The sequence below is a fragment of the Ambystoma mexicanum genome, chromosome 3q (genome assembly GCF_040938575.1).
Source record: "Ambystoma mexicanum isolate Mex_15411 chromosome 3q, UKY_AmexF1_1, whole genome shotgun sequence".
Taxonomy (NCBI): domain Eukaryota; kingdom Metazoa; phylum Chordata; class Amphibia; order Caudata; family Ambystomatidae; genus Ambystoma; species Ambystoma mexicanum.
The window spans coordinates 1,267,341,477-1,267,362,297 of record NC_090926.1 but is presented as its reverse complement, the minus strand read 5'-3'; the positions used below and the strand labels follow the sequence as shown (position 1 = coordinate 1,267,362,297).

General features: G+C 44.7%; 1 long non-coding RNA gene across 1 annotated transcript in view; it reads right to left on the bottom strand.

The window, feature by feature from the left end:
* Window positions 1–3,970: 3,970 nt before the first annotated feature.
* The window catches only part of LOC138581989 (uncharacterized), a 246,759-nt gene continuing 229,908 nt past the window's right edge, over window positions 3,971–20,821 (bottom strand). The window contains exon 2 of the long non-coding RNA XR_011304923.1: window positions 3,971–4,314. This is a non-coding gene — a long non-coding RNA (uncharacterized lncRNA). The remainder of the gene's footprint in view (window positions 4,315–20,821) is intronic.

Here is a 20,821-nt window from a genome sequence, read left to right as displayed (position 1 = left end):
CGTAGTACGTTAGGCAAACCCCACTGAATGGGCCAGAATTCGACGTTTGTAGAGAGGGGGTGGTTCCCAAAACATGGCAACGTGCCATTTTGTTTATTAAGACTTAAAATGGTTTACAACATAGAAAACCTTTAGTCAGAAATGAAGGCACATTGCACATAGCTAAACAATTAAAACTTAATAAAAGTAAACGAAACTCACAATACAAAATAATTTAAAACATATATCAATATTGATATGCACGTGCAATAGCAAATGTTCCAAAGAATAGATCTAATTACTCCAGCGCTCCCTGCTCCTGCCCTGGCTGACTTCTGCAACCACTCCTTCACCACTGGAGCCTTCCCCTCCCCTCTGGAGCACTCTCTTGTGCAGCATCTTCTAGAAACTCACTGCCGACCCCTCCTGCCCGACTAACTATCGCCCGATCTCTATCTCCCCTTTCCTGGGCAAACTCGCTATCTCCCAGCTTAATCTTCACACTGACTCTTTTGGTTGTCTCCACAGCCATCAGTCTGGCTTCAGAACAGCCTGAAGCACAGTAACTGCTCTCCTGAACATCCGTGAAGACCTGCTCTCCAACCTTGACTCAAATCTCCCCTCTGTCTTCATCCTACTGGATCTCTCTTCTGCCTTTGATATGGTCAACCAATCCTGCTCAACCGCCTCCATGATAATCTGGGTATCACTGATCAGGCCCTGGCCTGGCTGACTTCCTTCCTCTCCAACCGACCATCCCAGGTTCAACTTGGGTCCTTCGTTTCCTCTATCTCACTCTCCACCTGTGGTGTTCCCCAGGAGTCTAACCTTTCCCCCTGGCTTTTCAGGCAATACCTGGACCCCCTCGTCCACCACATTGCTGATTGGTGTTCCAATTTCCAGTGCTATGCGGATGACACTCCACTTGTTTTCAGGCTCCCCTCTGCCACCTCCTTTCCCTCTCTCATCCCTGAATGTCTTTCAGCAATCCAGCAGTGGTGTGCCGCTAACAACCTCTGCCTTAATGCCAGTAAGACAGACATCCTCCCCATCGGCACTCCTCCCCCTTCCATTCCTGTCACTCTCTGGCTGGCCTCCCTTGGCCCTCTCCCTGCACCCACCTGTGGGGCTAAGAACCTCAGGGTAATCCTTGACTCCACGCTCTAATTTTCTCCACACTTCTCTGATGTCTCTAAGAAGTCAAACTACCAACGGAGGTATTCTTCCTTTTCTCTCCTTCCCCCAGAAGCTCACTGTCTCTAGAGCTCTGGTTCTCTCCAGACTGGACTATTGCAACAGCCTCTTCCTAAATCTGCCTGCTACTACTCTCCACCCTCTGCAAACCATCCAGAACAGGACTGCAAGACTTGTCCTTGGCCTCGAGCCCAGGGATCGTATCTCTCCAGTCCTGAAATCTCTTCACTGGCTCCCAGTGGCTGCAAGGATTAAGTTCAAGACCCTTTGCATTGTCCACAAGGCCTTCTGGGGTCTGGGTCCACAAGGCCTTCTGGGGCCTGGGTCCACAAGGCCTTCTGGGGCCTGGATCCGCAATACCTTCAACTCTCCCTCCAGAAATAACTTCCTACTCAGGCTCTTCGCTCCTCCACCTCCAACTCCCTCAGGGTCAGTTGCTTCTCCAAGCAACGAGTTGGCGGTAGATCTCTTTCTTAGGCTGGGGCCTCCCTCTGGAATAGCCTCCCTGCCTCTCTGAAACTTGAGGAAAACCATCTTCAGTTCTGGAAGCACCTCAAGACCTTCCTCTTTGCTTCTGCCTTCTCTCTTCCTCTCCCCTGCTAATCTCTGTCTGCTTTGGCACCGGGCACCTGGCTACACTCTGATTTCGGGCCCAGATCCCTGCCCACCCAGCCGCACACTCTCGCTGCCTCCTGGAAACCCTTGCACTGGGCTCTGTATCTGCAACCCAATAGTCCCTTTCCCGCACTTATCCAACACCCGTTGTCTGCGCCTTATTCGTGCACTTGCCTCCTGCTGGCTGCACTACCTGTTGGTTTTGATCACATGTTCAGTACTTTCTACTCCTCCCCTGTCCCTTGCACTTCCCCCTCCCTCTGCCCTGCACTTGTGTGTTCCCAATGTCACTGGGCTTAGTAAGATCGTTGTTTTGTTCCTCCCTTGTACCCCTCCCATGCCTCGTCGCGACCTGAAACACTTATGTATGGGCGCAATATAAATAAAATACCATATGGTTACATGTCTTTACACCACATTTTTTACACAAACTATTTTTCATCAAAATTATTTCACCTAAAACATATTTACCTAATGCAGATTCACATAACTAAAAGTGTTTATCTACCAAAAATGTTATACCGAAAACCTGTATACAGATTTTTTTAAACTAGGGCGGTTCCCCTCAAATCCCCGTTAAACTGTACAACCAAATTCATTTTTTAATTTACCTATTTTTTATTGGAGGGGTCCCCCTGCCAAACCCGTTTCCGCCCTTAAAAACACCCCAAACATTCCCAAACAAATTTAACCCCTTACCACACCCAAAAATACAGACCATAAACATTTTTAATGTTACATTGTTATATTCTATAACAATGTAACATTAAAACAACAGTTAACATTCAATATTTAGAAATTCTGTAAAAGACTTTTCGATGAAAAATTCTTTCACTATACATTTTTAGGTAAAAAGCTCTTGATAAAAAATATTTCAGTGAATAGTCTGTGTACCATATCATATGATATTCTATAAAGGGAAAGGATTTAATGCCAGAAGATTCCCCCACCTTTTGGTTACAAAGTGCTCAAGTCTACTTACATTGAAAACCTCTGTTTAAAGTTCAGGACAGACAGCTGCATGTCAGGATCCTCTGGAAAGATGGGGCTAAGGTCTGGTCACTCCACTCTCTAGGATGGCCTCCCGCTCTCCACTATAGGGCCCAGTCAGCTTTTAGGCCTTCCTAAAAATAGACAGCTCCACCCAGATGCACTCTCAGCAATCTTCTCTGGTGTTTCCTTGCAGCTGTCAGATGGTAGGTTTCAACAGCTCTCTCTGATGGTACATTTCAGCAGCTCTGTCCCTTCCTCATATTGCATTCCACTTTATTTGCCAGCAATGACACTATCAAGTTTACAATCTCGGGGGAGTACCCTGCAAGAGTTCTCTTAAATAGGATTGGACAGTTGGTACAATGTCCTTTCATCGTGGGATGATAGGATGCTGGGTTTTTCTCATTGTTATTTCAATGGCTAAAAGAGAACGATACTTAATAACTCTGGCGACCACCTTTCCATGGGCTTCCCCCCTCATTACGTCTCTCTAACAATATGCTACCTGATTATGTAACTCTGCTTTGTAAGGAATCAAAGTTATTATATGTGTTGTTTTTCTGTATTCTGTACTATGCCAAGCTCCTGTATATATGTCATGTATAGTCTATACCTATGTACTTGTAACTAAGTTGAACATATTCTTATCTCCTGCGCCCTGATGCCTCGGGGTATGGTGCACATTACAAATAAAGAAAAAAACAAACAAACAAACATAAAAACTCATCGAATTTTGTAGGGGGGTTAAAAAAATATATAGACGGGGTGTGGGTGTTCAGGAATAGTTAAATAATTAAAGGGGTTGGGGTTGGTGGGTGGAACCCCCCCAAAAAAAGTATTTTCTCGTTGAAATATCCACACAGAAAAACCCATTGTTTCATCTCGCGATGAAATGACATGGAACCGGACAGTCACCCTTTTCTCTCCTCCCAACTCCCACCTCTCTCTATGGAGTCTGGAGCAGACATATAGCAGCTACATCTGTAATCCCCATTGGTTCTCATGTCAAATTTTGGCAAAAATCTACTTATGTGGCAAAGCATCATAATTTTACTCGCAACTGCCATAATATATATATATTTTCCAATTCAGCTAATCATGGGAAATTAAATAAGATGACAGCCAGGTCTGCACGATTTTGCACGCCCGTGTTGCAATTTTCTGCTGTTTCCATAAAAAGTATAACTGCTAGGAACATGCAATTTATTCCCCATATTCTTAATTTCACCCTCCACCATCTCCCAAATTTGAAACAGAGTGGGGTTTCATTCAAAGTCCCCTTTTCATTTTCTTAGATTTTGTTTTCGTTGGAGTCCGTCCGGCTCAATTTCCTTCATTAGGGAGTGGGCACTTCATTCTCCCCTTCTGTCTCTGGGTTGGGTGGGGTGGCACGGCACCCCCTTTCTTCCTTCTTTGGGGAGTGGACACTCCAGCCTCCTCTTTTATCTTTTGGTTGGAGCATGTGGCATGGCACCGCCTTTCCTTCCTTCTTCCCGGGGTCTCTGGGGTTCTCACCGGACTCCCCTCTTGCTTCTAGATTGGAAATAAAGGAGGTTATTTATCTATGAAATAGAAAAAAAGAGGTTCAGTACTTTTTACGCCACCATATTTCGCCAGGAGATGGACGTTGCATTCGAGAGAAAAATATTACATAGACAGAGACATCACATTCAACACTTTCATTCTGAAATAAAGTAGTATCCTCAGGCTCACAGGTAGGTTCCAGCAAAGGTCCTTTATTACATCTTCAGTAGTTACATTAAGATGTTAAAGAGATAACTCAGAGATAACAACTGGCTCCCACCACCCAGGCAGGGGCTCTCCAACTGCCTGTCTCTATAACCTTCTCACCACACAGACTCTTACTCACACATAAACACTCTCAGTCACACCCATCATACCTTCTATCATCACCAGCTTCTGCATTCATCTGAAGCACTATAAAACACAATCGAAAGAGGGAAACATTACATAAGCTAGATACAGTATTTTAGAACATCCATTGTGCACATTTTTCCCCAAAGAATATTAATTAAAATACTCACCTGTTATAATTCTCCATCCAGGGTTTTCACTTCTTGGATGGTTCCGTTGCTCGGCTTTCATATGGCTCCTCAATCAGTAGTAAAGCTTGTCTGGGATGACAGCTTTTCAACTAATTGATGTGGACCCAATTTTCTTCTGTCTGTTCTCCTTTTGATATGCAGATCTTGTAAGCAAAAGGTGATATTTTATCTATAATTTCTAAGGCACCATGCCAGGATGGAAGGAATTTCCGCTCCATCACCTGATTCCTTTTAAAATTATACAGGTAAACCTTGTCACCTACTTCATATTCTTTCTTGGTGGTCCTTAGATCATAACAGGTCTTCATTCCTTCAGCCAACCTTTCTAAATTGCACACGGCATAAGTGTGCTGGAGGTGCTTCCTTAAATTTTCAATGTATTCATGAGTCATGGACACATTTATCAGTGTCTGCTCCTATGTTCGGTAGAGTAGATGCTGAGGTAACACCATTTTACGTCCAGTCATGAGCTCAAATGGAGACATCTATGTTGCAGAAAATGATGTAGCCCTAAAAGCCATCAGGGCGACCGGTAATCGGATGTCCCAACTGGGTCCAAAGTCTGCCACAAACTTCTTTAAGATACTCACAATTGTTTTGTTGTATCTCTCTACTCCCCCACCCCCCGCCTGAGGCCAGGCAGTAGGCAATGTGGAGTTTTCTTTTTACTGCTAGAATCTACCACATCTTTGCCATCACCTCACTGGTAAAATAGCTTCCTCGGTCCGATTCATCCTTTGCGGGAGGCCAAAACGAGAGAAGATGTGATATGATAGGTTATTTTTTAACACACTTAATACCCAGAGGTTTCTAAGCGTGGACCCGGGGATCGAACCTGCATTGCTACATGCCGTCTTGTTTCCAAGGCGTGCACGTTGCCACTGAGCTATCCTCCTGGGACATCGATCATTAGTGCCACAGATGTCTCCGCCTTACAATTCGGGGCTGGAATACATTCTACCCTCTCTGTGAACAAGCATGTCACAGTCAACATGTACTTGTTTCCTCCAGAGGAGCTAATCACTGGCCCTATGAAACCGGCTTGCAAATCTGACCAAGGCAGTGGCATTCTGCTTTTTTGTAGGGGAGCTCTGTGTGTGTGAGTGAACTAGTTTGAAATTGAGCACACACAAGACACCCCTTGAGGTAAGTCTCAAGATCCTGGCCCATGTGTGGCCAGTAGGCAACCTTGTGCAAGATTTCTAACGTGTGACACGCCCTATGACTGGTAGTGGCCGTGTCATGGGCATGGTTCAACATCAGGCTTAGGAATGAGGTAGGTACTACCCTCTGGTCACAGCCAGATAGGGCTCACCTTACCAACAAACTGTCTTGGATCTGGAACATCTTGGAAAACGTCATCAACACCTGGAGAACCTCTTTACTGGTACAATTCGACTATGTTAGAGGAAAGCTCACTGGGTCTTCAATGTGTTGATAACATTTCACAATGATTGGGTCATCCTTCTTTGCAGTGATGAAATCAGCATCTGGGGTATCTTTACACTACTGGGCAGTTGAGAGGTCTATTTTCGCACGCGTTTGTGATCTGATGACACCAGCAACTTGGATTTCACCCAGCAGAGCTCTGGTTTTATCCAGTTGTTCAGCCAGGTCATTCCCAATCTTATTTGGCCCCTCTATTTTGGAATTACCTCTTTTATCTACTTACTAAAGATGGTCATCTCATTGGAGGTCACCAGATTGTCAATTCACTAGATCAGTTTGCCATGCTCTAACGGTTTATTTTTGGCATGTCAGGTGCTCCACAAATCCATTCCTCACATAATCAGATTCAGTGATTATGACCAGTTCATTGAGTTAGTGGTGCACTGCAGTGAGAATGGCTTGATGAACGGCCATCAACTCTACTCCGGGGTCTTATTTTGTAACCAGCCGAGGGTTATGGGGTATCCTTCATCCAGGTATTCCCAATGCCAGCCACTAGTTATTTGTCCCTGTTGTTATCAACATGGTAGGAGCACCAATCCACATAAACTATGGGTGTCACCTGACTCATGTCATCTTCATAGACCTTGTGTGGGGGAAGTTAAGTACGCCTCCATGTTGTGGTTGGTCATTAGACATTTGTCCTTGAGATTTTATTCTTGAGCACAATCATGCAAGTCTATCAACCCTTGCACTAGGGGACTCTTCTTGTTTTAGCCATATCTGACCTACACAGGAAAGCCTTGCATGGACAGAATTCAGGAAGTAATCCTGGAATTACTAATGTTCCCCACCGGATTCCGTCACTTTGGAGATATTGCAAGGGTTGGTGAGGTATCTCGACAATGATGTGCTCCAGTTGAATAAATGGGCAGTCATTTTATAACACCCACACCGTTGCCAGGAGTGCCTTCTCGCAATCATAAAATCTTTCCTCCACGGAGGACAAAGTCTTGCTTGCGTATGAGATGACCTTTTTGACCTTGTCATGCTTTTGGTACAATACCACTGTTAGGCAAGTATCTGAGAACCATGTCAACAAGAAAAATTCCTTGTTCTTTATGGGGTAAGCCAAACAAGGAGCCTGGGAAAGACTTCTTTTCTGTTGTTGAACTGCCTCGGATTGTTCCAGACCCCACTCCCACTTAACTCCAGCCTTTGATAAATGGACCAAGGGTCAAGGGACATTGGCATAGTCTTCAATGAACTTTAGACTATAATTAGTGAGTTCAAGAAAGATTCGTAATTCTTGCAGAGTTGTCAGGTCTTTTAATTTCAATAAGGCTTCCACCTTCTTCGACAGTGGTTTAAGTCCCTTAGGGGAGAATCTCATGCCCTAAGAGGTTCACTCAGGTCTTACACCTCTGTGCCTTCTGAAAGTACAGTTTTGCTCTGGCTTTCTGCAACTGGGTTAGATCATAGTTGATTTCTGCTACATGTTCCTCCACAGTTGAGCTCTTGATCAAAACATCATCCACATAGGCCAGGTTTCCCCCTTCGCCCAAATTGGGCATGGTCTTATGTAGGAAGATGTTGAACTCATTGCCTGAGTTTATGTATCCAAAGGATCCATATGTACTGCTACCGCCGAAGGTAAAGACAAACTTGTCCTGGTCTTCCCTACTCACAGGAACTTTCCATTAACCGCTGGTCAGGTCAATGGTGGTGTACAACTTGGATCTGTGCTAGCCCCTGATCAATGTAGGGAAGGGGCCATCTTCACATGCGGACCCATTTGTTCAACTGCCTCAGGTCCGCACATAGTCTTCATTGGCCATTAGGTTTAAGAATCCCCAGTATCGGGCTGTTGAAGGTACTGTGGATTGGATGAATTATCCCACGGGATTCTAAGTTCTTAATATTCTCTGTGAGTAACTCCATAGATGCGAGAGGTAATCAGTATTGTTTCACAAACACTGGAACAGCTATCCTACGGTGCGTGGGAATGGTGGTTGAATGAATGGATGTGCATCCACAGTCGTATGATTGCACTGAAAAGATATCTTGGAGTTCCAGGAAGACCTGTTTTAGGTTTTGTCTTTACTCCTCAGTCTCACAGGCATCAGCAAGATTGATCCTTTCCTCGACCATCTGCTTGAAACCTGGAAAGACCTCAGGCTTGGCCATTTCAGCGGTATCTTCCAGTTGTTTGGAGAGATATCTTTTGATGCTGTTGACCTGGAAAGTAGGTACCGGGGATTTGAGATAGTGTTCCTTGTCTCTGAGCACTACCTCCTCCCTCCTAATGTCACAGGTCACCTCTTCCACCCTGCAGCGGCCGGAAGAGTACACTATGAAATTCCCCTCATGCCTAGTAAAAATCTTTTCTGGAGGAATACTGCCGCTGATGTTGACACAGTTGTTTGGGATTGGTCCCATGATTTCACTACCTAAATCAATAGAATAATGTTGGGCCTCAACCGCCATTCCAATAAAGGTGTCTGCGCCAAAGAAATACTTCGAGGGTTGCTGTTATACACCAATATTCGGATGGCGTTGTGTTCTCGGTCTGCTAGAGGTGTTGGATATAAATACAAACCTTGTTGTTGGAGATGGGAATTTAAACGTATGTAGGCGTCCAGGTGCTTGAGGTTCTTTCTTTGCTTCATTTTGAGGGCAATAGTGAAATGCCGCACTTGTCCTCGGATGCGAACCTCTTCTTGCACTTGAACTTCAACGGCATAAGGCAGCAATTGAGCTGACCATAATGCTTTTTCCGTATTGTCCAAGCACATGGGGTTACCCCCCCCTAGTTCCAGACCAGGCTTTATTATTGATTAAGTCCAAATTGATTGCGAATCGGTTGAGAATGTCACTTCCCATATAAAAGGCGGAAGGAACATCTCGCACGACCCAACAATTATGTTCTATGCTTTTGTCGCCAATGGGAATTTTTAGCATACACCTGCTAGGCAGGAGACGTTTAGAATTTGGGGTTTCCAGACCTACTTCCCATTTGTAAATCAATTTAAATGTGGGAATGGTCTGATCTTTTGGGAGTTTCCTGAATAATTCTTCGCTGATGAAGCTCCTTCCATTGTTCAGGCATACTCTGGCAAAGATTGGCCGGACGTTTCCAGGAGCAGTACCTACCTGATAGGTGGCGGAGTGTATGCATACCCCTAGGACTTATATAGGTAGCAGGGTCAGAGGGATCATTGTTCTGGGCACGTGCCTGACTACCATTCGATTGGGCTGGGTTGCAGTGTCCGTTCTGCCTTCCATTTTGCTTATTGGCAGGAGGGTTACTTTTAGGCCCCTATGTCTCCAGATCCAATGGAGGGGTCATTTCTACCTCTGCCACCTTCGCAGCAGCGGCGATGTTAGATGGTTTGGGGGGTTTGGTGGTATTTTTACTCTCAGCAGGTGTTTGGACCTCATAGAGCCAGGTGGCCGATTCAATCACCCACTCCAGGGTCCTAGGCTCGTGAAAATCATGCACTGAGTCCGGATGTATTTGGGGAGAAGATGGAAATATGTAGTTATGAACTCCATACTATTTGTGTTCACCCACCGGGAAGTCTGAGCAAATGCCCGCTTTAACTCCTGCACAAACTCCCTAGGCGCCTGATCTTCCCCACACTGCAAGTTATATGCAGCCTTACGGGCCTCCTGAGGGTTTCTGTGTTTGGAGAAATGTTTTCAAATGGCCGCCTTATAGGTTGACCATTTATAATGATCCTGGTCCTGCAATCCTGCAAACAAACTGGAGTGCTCAGGTGAGAGGTGAGAAAGACCATTTAGCAAATGCTACACAATTCACAACATTCCTGGTCTGGAAGGATGCCATCATCTGCTCATAAAGTGCTTCCAGACGCTCCCATACCGAATATTTGGCATTGTTGTGGTATGTGGTCAGGAAGCTCTTTATGGCCTTGATTTGTCTTATTGGGCCTTTCACAAATCCCTTGCTCTTTTGCCCTGCCTTTTTCTTCTTCTGCACCCGAGTCCTTTCACCTTCTGACTCAGAGCTCCTGCTGCTCCCTTCCCTGTCTTCTAGGGACTCCCTAACTCTTTGAGACTGGAAATATTTCCCTGTCTTCTAGGCGCTCCCTATCTCTTTGAGACTGGGCATATCTCCCAGAACCACAGGGTCTGTACGCCTCTTGCCTGGACAATAGTGAACTCTCAGGGCCACTCTGCCTGGAGTTACTTTTAGGCCCAGGATAGAAACCCGTTCCCTCATCCCTCCTTCCGGGGAGTCTGGGGAATTCCCCCACTTGTCCTGAATATACAGAGGTTTTTAAAATGCCCCTCTTGGGCTGAAGCTTTAAAGGTTCTTCTCCAGCGAAGCGAGCTAGGGCATCTCTCTGTAGTCTCATCTTCAGCCAATCTAACCCCCTGACTTTCTCATCATAAGAGTTTTCATGGTCTGAAGTACTTACCGTATTATTCCTACCCTGTGTGGTAGAGATGAATCAATATCAGACCGGCACTGGCCTTCTGGATCAGTTGGGTTAGGCCTGGGTAAGTCTAACTGACTCATGTTGCCCTGTTCTTGATAGGTAGCATGCATGAGGTTGGTTCCCATTTGTACATGGAGGGGTGTAAATGACTGGCATGAGGCCCATGCCTAGAGGGGAGCCTCATCTTGATCAATGGGCCTTGTCCCATATCTTGATTGATCAGAGTGCCTCAGGGCGTGTTTATAATGTTAAATTTCCTTGGTGAGGCTCTGTCACCCATGTGTCTCTATTTCAGTATTTCCTGGTGGTAGTCAGAGAGATGGCTTTTTAATTCTGACACTAAGGTCTGATTAGCGTCAAACACCCGGCTCTGAGCTATCAACCGATATCTTGTTTGCTGCAGCTCCTGCTGAAGTGATTTATTCTCCCTCTGTGAGCCTTGTATGCTGCGTGCATATTCAAGGCACTTTTCATTCAGGAGAGTAATCTCTTTGTCTTGCTCATCCCTACAATTCGCTGACTCTAATAGTTCAGCTTCTATTTGGCTCACTCGCTCCACTAGCTAATTCCTTTCTTCTCTAATTCTGACTTTTTTCTACATCCATTTTCAACTGATGCACAGGGAGTTCCTTCCCTCCCCACTCAAGGTGTCACGCAACAAACTGTTTAATGGAATCTTTTATTCAGCCCTATTTCTGATGCATATCACGCCTCTTCGATCCCTCCCCCCGAGCCACCAATGAGCCAAGAACCAGGCCGCTGTGCAGGATATATATTTATATTTATTTGAATTAGATGTTATGAAACTCGTACTGAAATGTCAAACGCTACTTTATTTGTGGCACAACACAATGAACTTCTCTGAACATAAATAAATCACACAAGTGAGTTGAAAAGAACACAAATCACAATTCTATATTTAGAAATCATGATTTCACTCACACTTTGGGTTGAAAATAAACGCAGGGTGATTTAGAAGTTTGTTTTTAGGCCCCCCTGCCTTGGTCTCTGTTGGGGAAGTGAGACAGAAAACTGTGAATAATTGGGGTGACCATTGTGCCAAAATGGCCACTGTCTTCTTTTTTTGCCATTTCTTGTTTGTGAGGTCTTTCTTTGGTTTTATTCTGCGCGCCAATCCAGGTTTGAGCCCTTTGTTCATTATGCCTTTGGCGGACTTCAGTACTGAAACCCGCCTCTGGCTCCATTGTGTCTCCAAGGGCAGGAAGTGTGGGAGGTGCCTGAAACTCACATGTCCTTTGTCTCCAGGGAAACCTGAATGCACCCAGTCCTGATTGGCTGGCTGGCTGGGTGGTCCTTGCAGGACAGCCACCCTGCTGTGTGGGTGACAGCTAGGATGTACATGAATGGGAAAAAACTGCTTAAAAGGGGAAGCTTCTTGTACTGAAGACAGAGTCGACCACTTTGAAGAACAACCGACAAAGAAACCGTGAACGGAGCTTGCTGCATCCTCCTAGACCGTTGAACTGCCCGGTTAAGCCCTGCTGCTGTGTAGAAACTCTTTTTTCTGATCGACAAGAGAAGCTCTGGACAAGAGAAGCTCTGGAAGGGAGGACTTCTTTCCTTGGGTTAGTGGGACCAAGTGTTACTCACCGCTCCGGTAATTGATCACTGCCTGTAGATAGGCGACCTTGGAGACGGTAGTTTCCACAGATATTCACAAGACTACCCGACACCCCCTGAATTCTAAGATTCAGGCTTCCTCAAGGAGGGGCTCTTTTCTGCGATGTGCCCTACTGCTGTTTCAACCTGAACAGGCAGAATTGCCGATCACCTAAAAGAGCGGGGAGAACACACACCGCCAACCAATGCTGCAAAGAAATACAAAGATGGTTAGAGGAGCCAAGGTATGAAGGAATGCAAGAAAACAAATAGTACTAAGGAGTACCTAGATAGGATTTGAGAAGTGGACTCTGCTATAGGATTAACCTACAAAAGAAATAAACTATTACCCTCTACATAAATGTAATACACCAGAGCATCCCAGAAACAAATGGATAAATAATTCAAACACAGACCTGAAGGGAAACTGGCAGGATTGAATGAAGTCCAAATAGAGGGAAAACGACGAAAGGACAAAATAATAAAAAGGTAGGTTAGTACAGGAGACTAACCCAGGCTGCACGAGGGACGCACTAGTGACGGGTTGGTGCATGTACCGGAAAGCGTCAATATGCACTTGGAGAGTAGTTCACTGTAGAATGTTGAAGTCCCAGAGGATGTAGAAACCAAGTTCCAAAGTTAAGGATAACGGAAAAATCCAGCACAGTGTTTTTTTTACTAGAATGCACAGTTCAGGATAGCAGCAGGTGAAATGGCCTCAGGAACCAGAAAAAGGCCGTGGATGAGAACAGAGGACAACCAATTACCTTAGTGGGCTGTAGTACCAGGAAGTCACTGAGGAAAAAGGAAGGCAGTCTGTGAAGAGGTCCGGGTCAGTGAAGGAGTGGGCATAACCAAGCCCAAGGAGTATCCAAATGCAGTCCAAATTGAATAGCCAAATGTTGGGAACCAGAAGATCAAAAATAGAGCACTGACTGAAAGTCAGAAGGGAATACGGAACGTAACCGCAAGGAGAGTAATGCTACAATTAGCAGCAGAGAGCTGTACGAGTAGCAGTGCTTTAAAGTACAGAGGGGCGTGGTTTAGGTGCATGTTCCTTACGCCTGCAAGGTGTCAGCTGACACGAGACGCGCCGGCGTGCAAACAAGTGCCATGGCAACCTGTATCGATTCCAGAGGGGAGCTTGTGAGTGTGCTCTTCTTCGCGTGAACGCCGTGGATGAACCAGCGCTGTCATTCCGCGTGGAATACGTAACACCAAGTAACCCTGGGACGAACTTTGCTGGAAGACCTTCCTCGACTGGCTGTACTTCTTTGCTGCTGTAGGAACTGAGTTCCAGTGGTCGAGAAATCCGTAGTTGAGTGCAGCGTATGTAAGCCAGCCAAAAGCTCCAGGAGTCTCCCCAGGATCCCCCAGAAGCAGGACGACCCAAGCTCTAGTCACCTCACTGGAGTACAGGACTCAAGGAGTGAAGGAAGCCCAACTGGTGTCCAAGATCCGTGGTGGTGCTGTTTACTGAGTGCTGAAACCATGAAGTGCTGCTGATCCGAAAAGAGGCCGTAGCTGCCGCTGACCATCGAAATGCTACCGGAGTCCTCAGACGTCCTCCCTCTTGTCCCCACAACTGAGGCCCAGGAACATAGGGGACCTCATTACGGATCTGGCTCTAACCCTGTCGGTGAGATCGGCGTGTTGCCACCAGACCCAAAAAAAATGACCAGCACCTGAAGTCAGGCGCTGGTAATTTTGTTAATCCCCATTCCCATGGAGTCCCATAGGACTCCATGGGGATGGGGACACGGGAGCACCAGCACTGTTAACAACTCCCGTGAGAACTCTGCGAGCGGGTGCTGTCCCGCCTGGCAGGTCTGATCCTGGCGGGTGGGACGGCACCCGCCCGGAGAGTTGTACTGTGCCGGTCCGGTACCAATGGTGCCGATAGGCTTACAGGCACTGTTGTTACTGGACCGGCACAGTTGTAATGAGGCCCGGGATCTGCATTGCTGCAACCAGACAGGAGCCAGCTAGGCCACTCTGCTTCTAGCCAAAGGTACTGTTCTGACTTTGGGGTACTTGCCTCATTGTCTGTAGCTTGCTCTTCTCAGTTGAGACTTGCAGTAGCTACTTTTCTACTGTTGATTTCAGCTCTAACTTTCACAAGTGTAACAGCTTTTGACCGTACAGTGATTTTTCTTCAACAAACTCTCTAACTTTGTGCAAGACCGTTACTATCTAAGAAGTGCCTCAGCTTCATACACTTTGTTCCAATTCACTTTAGCTGTCCTGGCTCCCTGCAGACACTTCTAACCCAGTGATTTTGATAGCTACTGTCCCGTGTAGGCGATGCATTAGTTTTAAACTAGTATTCCTGGGAAAGGTTTTTATCTAGACTTCATTGGAAGATTTAAAGTGCTCACAGACTCTGAGAACCTGTTTTAACCTTTTTCCTTCCTCTAACCTTTCCTTTCTGCCAACCCCAGAATCTACCAAAGTGTGCAAGTGATATGTAAATGCCATTACTGTCCTAGTTCGTAAAGTCACCTCAGGGTGTAGGAAGTGTGTAAGAAACACCTCTAAAGAGTATCTACTTACTTTGTATTGATTCTGGAAAGAATTTTGAAGTGCATTTTGATTGTTGCATATTGCCCTTTTTAAAGAATGCTTATTTAAGAATAACCTTTAAATAAATAAATAATTATTTTAACTAAAAACCTTGAGTGTGTTATATGGATACTTGTATTTGTGAATTTCAATGCTACAGCTCACATTTACCCCTCGTGAGATAAGTCTGGCTGCTCAGTCACACTACCAACTTGTGTAGTACAGACCTATACCAATAGGTGGGTTTCCTAATAACAAGAGGACAAGGGTTGTCTAGTCTCACACAGGGTTACTACATCAATTCTTGCCTAACACATACCAATGGCTATTATTCAATAAACTGGGACTGGTTTCATTGGATTCTATGGTAGGCTGGCAATCTGTATCGTTGTTTAGGAAATGTATTATGGTACAGACAAAGCAGGCTAACCTAATCCCGCTTCTCTCTGCTGCATTAGAAGGAAAAACTGATAAATCCTTAAATACGTGGAAAATCTACAGCGTGAAAGTCTTAAAAAAGGCAAATATCAGTGAACAATTACTTGTGGAGAACCCTGACAAGGCAAAAAAAAAAAAAAACTATGGCAGTGGGACTAGTGTGCAATTTGGGATAAGTGCAACAGTTACACCATTTTTAATCCTGGAGAATTTTGTTTGAAAGCACTTCACCAAACGCCAATGTATCTATTAAAATTCCCTGATAACAAATATGCAGCAATTCTAATGAGAGTATGCCTTAACCTGTGGCCTACAAGAGTATAAATAGCATGTGCATTGCATTACAACATGTAGGTCTGCAATGAAGCAGATCAAATGGAAACATTAAAACATCTGTTTGTAGAATGCCCACAATTGATCTCATTAAGAATTATTTCACAAGCATTTTTGCAAATGTATAACAATAAATCAAGACCAAATGTGGTGCAGGATTTTTAATGCAAATCATATATCTTTAAATATTATCTGCTGGCATTAAAGATTCACATTGAACCTACTGCCAAAACATCTCAGGAAACATGGTTCAAAGGGGTCTTTAGAAACGATGCTTACTCGGATCTAACCTGTAACATACTCAACGTACTACACCCCAGACTCAATGAATAGGGGTATAGGTCCAATTTTGAAGTAGGGTGTCAAATTGTTGAGTGGAAGTGTATTATACTCTAGAGTTATTGATCAGGGGCATGGCCACATATTGTTTGCTATGTAGTCTATTAGTACTGATACATATTACTAATTAAATACCTCAGGAAATCTCAGAAATGTCTTACTGTCTATCTTAATATGATGTTTTAGAACTATTTTTAAATGTCTTGATAACTGTTCGTTAAGCCCAGGCGAAGCTACATTTGTGTTGTAAACCTGGATTGATGGTAAGATATACTGTGATAAACAACTGAAAACCCCTAAATGTCCATAGCCTGTTGAGATAGGAGCTTAAAATGAAATGAAGATATATTTATTGTTTTAATGCTGTATAATCTATCCATCTTTAAATCCAATGAAGACATATATATTTATTGTTTAAGAGTGTTGTAATCTTTATATCTTAAAACTTGCTGAAGAATTATTTATTGGTGTTGTTTTCGGGCTGTGTATCTCTTGTATATCTCTCTGATATGTTTATCTTGCACTTACTGTCAAATAATGTATTCCAGTGATCAAAAGCAATGTTTGTTATGTAAATTATTATATTTGAAAGGTTGTGATCAACAACCAACACAAATAAAGATTTAAAAAATTGGAAAACAAAAGATTAAACATTTTTTGTTAAATAGGCTAAGTATTTACACAGTCAACCTACGCCCACTATAAAGGGAAAGGATTTAAGGCCAGCACATTACTCCAACTTTTAATTACAAAGGGCTCTAGTCTACTTTAAACCCCTGTTTAAAGTTTAGGACAGCCAGCTGCATGTCAGGACCCTCTGGAAAGATACGGCACGGGTCTGGTCACTCCACTCTCAAGGATGGCCTCCCACTCTCCATCATAGGACCCAGTCAGCATTTAGGCCTTTCTAGTAATAGACAGGTCCACCCAGATGCACTCTCAGCAATCTCCTCTGGTGTTTCCTTGCAGCTGTCAGATGGTAATTTTCAGCAGCTTTCCCCGATGGTAAATTTCAGCAGCTCTGTTCCTTCCTCATAGTGCATTCCATGTTATATAACAGTGATGAGACCATCAAGTTTACAGTCTTGGGGGGAGTACCTTGCAAGAGTTCTCGCAAATAGGATTGGACTGTCACCCTTCTCTCTCCTCCCAACACCGCCTCTCTCTACAGATTGGTTTAAGAGTCTGGAGCAGACATATGGCAGCTTCATTTGCAATCCCCATTTGTTCTCATGTCAAATGTTGGCAAAAATCTAGGCATATGGAAACCTTCATAATTGTACTTGCTAGTGCTATAATATGTATATTTTCCAATTCAGCTAATCATGGGGAATTAAATAAGATGACAGCCAGGTCTGTACCATTTTGCACAGCCGTGTGGGGATTTGCTGCTGTTTCCCCAAAAAGTATAACTGTTGGGAACATGCAATTTATTCCCCATATTCTTACACCCTCCACCTGTTCACCATTTTCAGATCAGCCAGAAACCCATTTTAGATGGCCATTACAGTTCCCTGAGTCGATCACCAAAATCGCCTGGAAATTATCTAAAATATTACACATATAGATAGAAAATCCAATTTATGGTTGTTGAGAAAATGCCTTAATGATAATAGTCCTTTTAAACAAAGGGAATCTTTAAATGTGCAAATATGAGCTTCCCTTTCTCCACGCCATTTGCCACTCCGGGCCAGCCGATAACCAGAGTTTTTATTACTATCTTTGTGTTTGGCGTTTGGCGTTTGAAGTTGGAGTTCCAGCCTCCCGTAATTGTAGCCCCTGTCTTCACCCCTCTGGTCTACATTCCAGGGATGCACCTGCCAGGGCCATTTGTCTCTGTACAGTGCCCTTTCAAAGACACCAAGTCTCGAGAGAGTCTGTCTTCAACACCTCTGAGCAACCACACTTCATTGCAGTTGGAAAATAGCTTCGGGATGTAAACTAGGCTATCCGTGGGGGAGTTCTTTGTGACATATATCCCACAGCAAGCAAACAGGGTCTGCCTTGGGCCTAAGAAACTTTTTCGTGAAAACAAGGTGAGCTTTTCTTTTCAAAAGTTTGCTGGTATTCTGCATGCGAGACACAATATACATTCTTTTTTGTCAACATGCACCATGTCTTTTCCTTGACATTTTTATGTTGGCAGGGCAAGATTTTTCTCATGTCTTGCTTTAACTTGCAAACACACATGCAAAGAAGTGGTTTTTGTGTCATTGTTTAAAAATTCTATTTTTCATGTGAAAGGGACCTTTGATTATCTTCTACTATTGTGAATTAAAATGCTGCTTTTCCTTTTGTAATGACAGTGTTACTTGCAGAGACCACACAGTCTGCATAAGTAGGCGCATTTCTGGTGTGAAGGTTATTTTTATGAATGCTGGCGGGTTGGTTTCGCATTGGCTACTTCCATTTGGTTGGTTTGAGGCCTTTGATTACACCCAATAGTCAGTGTCAGGGTGCTTCAAATCGTTGGTATCCAGTAGATCTTTAGCATCTACACAGGTTGAGTCATCTCAAAGCGGTGCATTCTCTGCAGCGATGTTAATCTCGATCGGGTGAATCGCAGGAGATCTATGGGTTGAGTCGGCATCTTGAATAAGGTGAGTCAGCTCAAGGATATCCAATTGTAAATTCCTGTGCTTTGGTAGTGTGAACGAATGAACCCCCATGTGAGAAAATTAGAAGGAGGATGATGTTATTTGATGGGAACGTATCATGGTCTCAGGAGCTGGAATGAAGATTGGGGCAGTGTTCATAAGTATATTCCCGGATATGAGAGTTCTCTGCCCTTCTGATACCCGCAACATGCCCATATGCACTTCACCCTAGCATACATTATTGAGGGTTTTCCCAACTAACTATTGGTGTGAGGCAACATTTGCTATTTCCTTTATACACTGAGCAAGTGCCTTCTGGGAATATGCTGAGCTTGTAGTTTCAGCCGGCCTTGGGTGTTGCTTGTGTTTGGCATTTTTATGCTGATGGTATTAGCGATTGTTTATTATTTTTGCTCCGGGTCTGGAAAAATACTATAATTAATGGATTAGACAGGCTGGTTTTATGTTTTTATGATATTGGACTAAAGGCATTCAGGTCCTGGAAAGAGAAGGTATCCATAAGGAACCTCTCTGTTATCTCTATTTGTGTCTCAGGTAACAAAGAGGAGAGAACAGCAAAAGGGCACATTGAGAGTATAAACTATTAAATCCAGAATAATGACAGATGGTTGTAGATCGAGCACCCCATAACCCTGTCAGGACCCCTCCACAATGTGTCTGGGTATCTGTTCCCACCTCTCTAAGCATCGCAAAAAGGGGGAGTCAAAGAGCGAATGGTACAGGGACACCTGGGTAACAGGGTAATTGAAAACGTGGGGAGTGTTAAATAGTAGGGCCAGAAATGGGCATAAAACAATTGAAGTGTTGTATTGTATCAAGACGCTAAAGAGAGAGTGAGATTGCAAGCGGGAATTAGAAAAGAAGAGTTTTTAGCTGCTTTTGAAAGGAAGTGTAAATGGGGATGCCCCGAATCTGAGGAGGTAGAGCATTCCACAGCGATGGAGCAAGCACAGAGAAAGATCTGCCTCCAGCTCGAGCCTGCTGAAAGCGAGGAGCAACCAGCAAAGACTGATTGGCTGATTGGAGAGACCTGTTAGGTTGGTGCGATGAGAGTCTGGATTGGAGAAACTCCACCTCAGTGTTATAAATGGCGCAATGAACAATACATAAAGTTTTAAACTTCACTCGGCCCCTAACAGGGAGCTAATGGAGGCAGTGAAGAAGGTCATGGGAGTGGGCCATTCTGAGAGCATTTAGGGGAAGCCTAGCTGCAGAGTTTTTGAAAGATCTTAAGACGTTAAAGCAGAGCCTCCGGTTGATCAAGATAGATCCCATTACAATAGTCGATTGATCTCATGATAGCAGCGGTCACAATTTTTTACCTGGAATCAATCGGAAGAAAGGGAAGAACCTTCTTCAGCACTTTGGGCCTCATTACGACCTCGGTGGTAGCCATGCCGCTATTGGCGGCATGGCTGCCGCCGAAATCGCGTCCGGGTCCTCAGAATGAGGAATTACCGGGCCATTCCAAATTTGGAAGGCCCGGTAATTCCTCCCTCCAAGGACCCGGACCCGGTCCTTCCCCATTCCCATTTCAGCCCCCATAGGGCTGAATGGGAATGGGAGAGGGAGCAAACAACGGGCCATTACGAGTTGGCCCGTTGTTTGCTCCTTCTTTCCCTCGCGGGACCCAGTAAGCACGCCTGGTTTGACCAGGCGTTACTTCCTGGGTCCCGCGAGGAGACCTCATAATGAGGCGGTACGGGGTGAACGGCGCCGGCACCTTTTACGGCACCGTTTACCCCGTACCGCCAGGGTCGTAATGAGGCCCTTTGAGTTTGACTAAACCAGTTTGGCAAATTGCGGAAACTTGGGCTTCTCTAGAGCCAGAGGCCATGATTTTAATGCCCAGACTCTTAAATGAGGTAGAAGGTTCAGGACAAGGGCCAAAGGACATGGTTCAGTATTCTGAAGTCCAAAGTTGTCTTGCAGAGATAGAGCCAACCACCAGGAAATCTGTTTGCTCGGCATTTAGCTTAAGCCAATTATTGGCCATCCAGATCCCTAATGCCGAGAGGCAGTCCTTCCGTTTTTGGGGAGAGTCTTCCATAGGGACATTTAGACGGAAGAGAATCTGTGTATCATCTGCGTAAGTCAAAAAGCGCCCCCTGTAACTAGAAATAAGTTTGGCCAGAGCCAACATATACAAGTTGAAACGTAGTGGGAAGAGGGCAAAGCCCTGAGGGACCCCGCAAAGTACAATGGGTGC